At 36.5% G+C, this 7,462-nt stretch overlaps 1 pseudogene; it reads right to left on the bottom strand.

Moving 5' to 3' along the window:
- Positions 1 to 1,094: 1,094 nt before the first annotated feature.
- Positions 1,095 to 7,242, bottom strand: LOC112096191 (annotated as a pseudogene).
- Positions 7,243 to 7,462: the final 220 nt, after the last annotated feature.

Here is a 7,462-nt window from a genome sequence, read left to right as displayed (position 1 = left end):
TAGCTAAAGTAGACTGTCTTCCACCCTCTAAGTCTATACCTCCTCCATCTATAGAAAAACGACCGTTATTAGACTTGAAACCATTACTTGAGTCATCCATTTCTTTGTCTCAAGTATCTTCAAAAAAGTTCTTTGTTGTTTTAGCAACTAAATAAAATAAACATGTTGGTAAATTAATTAATGATTTTTAATGAACATGAAGAAGCCATAAGTTGGATAGCTGCAGTCCCTTATTCTATGCACCTATGATTCACTTTGAGAATGCTTTTAGCCATATGCTTGAGATAATACCAAATCCAAACCCTATTGTGAAAAAGGTTGGTAAAAGCGAGGTCACTTCCAATTTTCTTTCATAGATCATATGCTCAAGAGGTTCAATAGTCTTGTTTTTTGTTTTCTTGACAGTCACTCTAAGTATATAACCAAATTCTTTTTTATCCTGGAGGACTTGTTAGTGTCATTATTTGAGAAATTTTCTTTTATTTCGCATGATACTAATGACTTTTGTTTATTTTTGTTTCCTAATATTTTTATTTCTAACAGTTTCTTGTTCTTTGTCATCTTCTTTTAAGCTTTTGCAACTAGCTCAAGTGTGATCTCCCCAACTTTTTCTTTTATTCTTTATGATTTCTTTATCTCTTTCACCTTTTTGTATTTATATCTTTAGATTATGAAATATTAAGGACAATGCTCAAAATAAGTTTGGGGGCGGGAGTTAGTATGTGTTTTAATTATTGTTAAGTTTAAAAAAAAAAACAAATCCATTAAGAATTTCCAAAAAAAAAAAAACTATTTGTTATAAATGTGAAAAGCCAATGGTAAGAACATGATTTACAATGAATATAGTTCTTAGAAAGGTTTGAATATTGTTTTAGTTTATACTTGATTTTTATGTTAATTCTGTAAAGACCATGAGTGCTAACATCAATTCTTTCATAATTTTGACTTGAAATTTGAGATTGAAGCAATTTAATTTGAGAATTTTTAACCAACAATACAACCATATCATACACACACCAAATCAAAGTCTGAGTGTGAAATATATATCACAATTGCAGTAGTTTATTTGAACAACCTATATAAGAAATTCAGGTCTAAATCTCGTTGAAGAAGGAAGCAATCTTCTTCCTCATAGCCACAGCACTGTCACAAGTGGGACTGAGCAAATAGAAGATATGCGGCTCTCCTTTAGACTCAACGATCTCCGCTTCACCTCCCTAACCACTTTCCTTTAACTTCTCATAATAAAACCATCCTCTATCTCTCATCAAATCCTTCTCTGCAACATGAATCTGCACCCTTTTGCACTCGAGGTTCGCTAGACTCGAACCGACGAACGGATTAATTAGCAGATCATCGCACCCACTTGTACCAGGACAAGCAGCTCGCCACATCTTCTCTATGGAAGCTCTAGTTTCGGCATCAGTTGTCTCATCACCAACAGGTTCTTTTCCCTAAAAATAGGTATGAGCTAAAACAAAACTAACAACATTAAAACCGTCGAGAATTTCTCGAGGGAGTCTCATCACCATGTGATGGGCTATATTACCTCCAGCGCTGTCCCTATAAATAAAAACTCGCTCAAAATCAGCATAATGGTTAAGCCAATCTTCAGGGCCTTGTCCATCAGCATGAGAAGCAACCCATTTGAGTGCAGCCCATGAATCTTCATGACCACAAGGGACATGATTCTTAGGAGCTCGTCGATGGTCAACAGAGACTACAATAACCTTAGCTTCAGAGACCAGGGTATTAACATAATTATGGTAAGTTGGATGAAAGGCAGAATAGATGCAAAAGCCTCCGCCATAGATATAGTCCACTAGAGGGAGTTTATGGTTTGGATTGTTTGTGTTTTTGGGGATGTAAAGCCGAGTGGATAGATTATTTTCAGGTGAATACACAACTTCTTTGGAATTGTTATAGAGTATGATAATATGGTACAGATGAGAGCATCTGATTAAATGGAGCTGCTGATAATGCTTACGTGTGTTAGTTAGTTATCCAGCTCAGCAGCAAAGATAACGAACTGTATTGCATGCATATTAGATCTAACAAACTGTCAAGCTACGAGATTCCTCTGATCATTACTATAAATAACAAGTTGTAATCATTAGTTATATATAATAGTAAGATGATCTTTTTCAGAGCTTTCGTTTATGATTTTCTTTTATTTTCTTGTTAGTTTCTCTTAAGCCAAACACTGTCAACAAACTCTTTCATGGTATCAGAGCAAACAAATGGCAAACTCAAATCAAAATTCTGGATCCTTTAGTTTTATTACTCCAGTAGAACTAGATCATAACAACTTCATTGTTTGGTGAACTCAAATCCTTACATCCATCAAAGGAAATGGTTTAGAAGATTTCATCAATGGAAATCAAGTTTGTCCGAAAAAAATTTTCTCTGCTACGAGCTCTGTTGTTGGTTTCTCAACTGGAACAGAGAATCAAGAGATCAATCCAACTTACACAATGTGGATCAAGACGGATCAATTGATTCTGAGTTGGATGCTGTCATCTATTCAGCCAAATCTGTTGACAACAATGATCCACTGCTCAACTGCAAAGGAGCTGCTCGATACACTTACAAGTATGTTTGTCTCCCAATCGCAAGCTAGAATAATGCCTCTAAAAATGCAGATCCAAACTCTTAAAAAAGGCTCAATGTCTATAATTGATTATTTTGCAAAAATGAAAAGGATATCTGACAGCTTAGCTTTAGCTGGAAAACCTGTTAAAGTGAATAATTTTGTTCAACATGTTTTAACTGGATTGTATTCCTCTGATTATGAGTCATTAGTCACTACTGTGTTAGCTAGAGGAGATAATATCAGTCTTGATGACTTTTATTCATTGTTACTGAGTCATGAAAATCAAGTGGAACAAAAGAGAGGAAAAGTTGCAAGTGATGTTACAGATAACTTGTCAGCTAATGTTGCTTAAAAGTAGTTCAATCCTGGTAAAAATACTGGTGGTAATCAAAAGTTCAACAATGGATCTTATGGAGGTGTGTATAATTCTGGAGCTGGATCTGGTGATGGTAATTTGTCACAAATTGTATGTCAGATCTGCTTTATTCCTGGTCATAATGCCAATAAATGCAGAAATAGGTTTAATTCAGCCTTTATTCCTTCAAGAAATCAAGGGAGAGGTGGTTTTAATGGAAATTTTAGGCCTGGTCAAAGGCAGTATGGTAGGGATTTAGCTATGCAAATGGAAATAGATCTGCTATGGCTTATGGAAATTTTGGTAGAAACTTTAGTCCTCAGTTTGGTGCTTGAATTGGTAACTCTTAGTTTGGGAATTTCAACTCACCAAGACCACCTGGTTATCAAGGTCACTTGATGTACTCAGATTCAGTTGCTTTTAATATTTACCAACAGCCTAACTCTCATGGTGGTTACTCTCCAGCACATGCATTTGTCCCAACTGGAGATTACTCTGGCTCACCATCCTTATTTTCAAATACTCCAGTCACTGTTCCAGCTCATGCACCTGAGATGTTTGAAGATCCAGCTTGGTATATTGACAGTGGTGCTACTAACCACATCACAAATGATTCAGGTAAATTACTGGATCTCCAGCCATATGTTGGAACTGACAAATTACTTGTTGGGAATGGTTTTGCATTGCATATTAAACATATTGGATCAGTATTGCTAGCTACTCCTACAGTTAAACCCTTGTGTTTAAACCATGTTCTTCATGTTCCAAATATTAAAAAGAATTTACTCAGTGTTTTTAAACTTTTAGCAGATAACAATGTGACACTTGAGTTTTGTGAAAATGTTTGTGTTGTCAAGGCCAGGAACTCAGAGATCACTTTGCTTAGAGGAATTGCAATAGAGGGATTATATCAAGTCCAATCTGCAGCTCAAATCTTTGAAACTAGCTCAGCTTTGTCATGTCAACTTTCTTCCAAAAACCTCAGTCTTTGTTTGCTTATCATTTTCCTATGTCTAATGATGTTTCTTCTGGAATAAATAAGAGTACTTCTTCTAATCAGTTGCTGTGTAAATCAGCCTTGGCTGTCAATACTAGTTCAGTTGATGTCAATATTGTTCATAAAAGGCTAGGACATCCTGCCTTACACACACTTAAATCTGTATTGAAAGCTTGTAATAGTCTTAATGTACTCAATAAAACTCCAAGTTTTTGCAATGCTTGTCAGCATGGTAAAAGTCATCTTTTACATTTTGGTTCTGTTTCCACAAAAACAACAGCACCATTACAACTCATATATGCTGATCTTTGGGGACCATCACATGTTGCCTCCACTCAAGGCTATATATATTACCTGTCCATTTTAGATGACTTTAGCAGATACACATGGATTTTTCCTTTGTCTGCCAAATCAGATGCCCTTCAAGCTTTTATAGAATTCAAATCTTTCATTGAAAAACACTTACAACACCAAATCAAAACAGTTCAAACAGATTGGGGAGGGGAGTTTAGAACATTTTCATCTTATCTCCCTCAGTTTGGAATCCAGTTCAGACATCCTTTTCCTTATATCCATCATCAAAATGGAAGACTTGGGAGAAATCACAGACACATAGTTGATATTGGTCTCACTCTATTAGCTCAAGCTAATCTGCCACTTAAGTTCTGGTGGAATGCTTTTCATACTGCTGTATTCCTTATCAACAGACTACCCACACTAACTTTGAACAACATTTCACCTTATCAAAAACTCTTTCAGCAAGTACCAGTTTATGCTTTTCTTAGAATCTTTGGGTGTGCTTGCTATCCTTATCTCAGACCTTATAATAATCATAAGCTTAGTTTTAGGTCAAATAGATGTGTTTTTATTGGGTATAGCTCTTCTCATAAAGGGTATCAATGCCTTCACTCTTCTGGTCGTGTATATGTGTCAAACCATGTCATCTTTGATGAACAGTCTTTTCCATATATGTCTGGATCAAATTTATCTTCCATTGCTCAGTTTTGCAGTTCCTCAGATAGTTCTTCAGAGTCTAGAGTCACTCTTGTTCCAAGTCCCACAAGTACAATCCCCTCTGCAAGTTCCTCCAGCAAGTGCTTACCTACCTGCTGACACTCTACAGGTATTTTCTCCATCTTCACCTTCCTCAACATCACATACACATCCTACACATAATACACAATCTCCCCCTCATATATTACCTACTGCACCACCTATAGGTCATCCTATGATAACCAAATCCAAGGCTGGTATTTTTAAGCTTAAATCTTATCTAGCTGCTTTACTAGCCATACCTTCAGAACCTACTTCTATTTCAGCAGCTTTATCTGATCCAAAATGGTTTAAGGCAATGCAAGAAGAATATCAAGCACTTCAAAACAATTATACCTGGGATCTGGTCTTGCCAAGTGAACCAGTTAAAGTGGTTGGAAACAAATGGATATTCAGGATAAAGTATCATGCTTATGGAACCATTTCTAGATACAAAGCCAGGTTAGTGGCTAAGGGGTTTCATCAGACACATGGAGTTGATTACACAGAAACATTCAGTCCAGTTGTTAAAGCATCCACAGTCAGAGTTATTTTAAGTTTGGTAGTCATGAATAAATGGCAGCTCAGACAAGTGGATGTGAATAATACTTTTTTGAATGGCATATTAGTTGAAGATGTGTATATGAGACAACCAGAGGGTTTCATTGATCCATCTCGACCTCTTCATGTCTATAAGTTGAAGAAAACACTCTATGGTTTAAAACAAGCCCCCAAGGCTTGGTTTGAGAGACTGAAAGATGCTTGGTTATGCAATGGGGATTCCACAATTCAAGGTCAGACAACTCTCTCTTCTACAAATGGACAGGTGGTCATGCAATCTTTGTTCTTGTCTATGTAGATGATATAATCATCATAGGCTCAAGTGATCAACTGGTGCAACAAGTGGTTACAAATATGCAAAATGCTTTTGCTTTGAAAGATCTGGGCAAACTGAGTTATTTCCTTGGGATAGAAGTTACCAAAACAACATCAGGAATGTATCTCTCGCAATCAAAATACATAGCTGATCTTCTAGCCAAGCACAATATGGCTGACAGCAGTCCAGTTCCTACTCCCATGTCAACTGGTCACTATCTAACAAAATGGTCAGGCAATGTTATTTCAAATGCTTCAAAATATAGAAGTGCAGTTGGAGCTTTACAATATGTGACCCTCACTAGGCCAGAAATAGCTTTCTCTGTAAATAAACTTAGTCAGTTTCTAGCTTCACCAACAACAGAGCATTGGGAGGCTTGTAAGAGGCTTCTTAGATATTTGAAAGGAACAATTCACTTTGGATTACACTTTTATCATTACGGCACTATGCAGATAAATTGTTTTAGTGACTCAGATTGGGCATGTGATAAGGATGATCGCAAATCAGTGGCTGGTTATGCTGTTTATCTTGGTTCAAGTTTGGTTTCCTGGTCATCTAAGAAACAGGCAGTAGTTTCCAGATCGAGCACTGAAGCTGAATACAGAGCTTTGGCTCAAGCTACAGCTGAGGTCACTTGGATTCAGTCCTTATTGAAAGAGCTACATATTCATCTTGTCACAGCCCCCATAATGTGGCGTGATAATCAAAGTGCCATAGCTTTAGCTCACAATCCTGTTTATCATGCTAAAACTAAGCATGTTGATTTTGATATTCATTTCATCAGGGACAAAGTAACAGCTAAGCAAATTACAGTTCAGTTCATTCCCAGTGAAGATCAAAATGCCGATGTTCTTACCAAAGCTTTAACTTTCAATCAATTTCACTACCTAAGAAGCAAGCTGAATGTCCATCCAGGTCAGTTCAGCTTGAATAGGGATGTTACAGAGTATGATAATATGGTACAGATGAGAGCATCTGATTAAATGGAGCTGCTGATAATGCTTACGTGTGTTAGTTAGTTATCTAGCTCAGCAGCAAAGATAACGAACTGTATTGCATGCATATTAGATCCAACAAACTGTCAAGCTACGAGATTCCTCTGATCATTACTATAAATAACAAGTTGTAATCATTAGTTATATATAATAATAAGATGATCTTTTTCAGAGCTTTCGTTTATGATTTTCTTTTATTTTCTTGTTAGTTTCTCTTAAGCCAAACACTGTCAACAAACTCTTTCAGGAATCAACGCTTGTTTTTGGATCAAAGGATGGGGGAACTATCTCCTTGCCTATAAGCCTCTCCACTATGCCGTCTTCGTATATTTTAAACATGGGAGACACGTCCTGGGCTACTTCAGCTGCTGGCTTTGAGTTTGAGGAATCCATAGGAAAGATTAAATTGAGCTGAAAAAAGATAATAATAATATAGGGAGGCTTTTGTACTGTGACCTATATGGTAGTAAAGAGAGAAAGGAAGATGCTGTATTTTGGAAAAAAATAATGTCAACTGTTGATACTAGATTTTTTTCCAGTTTGGGGTCGAACTAAGTACAATAAATAAAGGTGGTAGGCAATCCATATCGGTGGAAGATTATTTGCTTATAAG

The sequence above is a fragment of the Citrus clementina genome, unplaced genomic scaffold (genome assembly GCF_000493195.1).
Source record: "Citrus clementina cultivar Clemenules unplaced genomic scaffold, Citrus_clementina_v1.0 scaffold_8, whole genome shotgun sequence".
Taxonomy (NCBI): Eukaryota; Viridiplantae; Streptophyta; class Magnoliopsida; order Sapindales; family Rutaceae; genus Citrus; species Citrus x clementina.
Note: the sequence above shows the minus strand (reverse complement) of the source record. Positions and strands in the feature narration are given on the sequence as shown.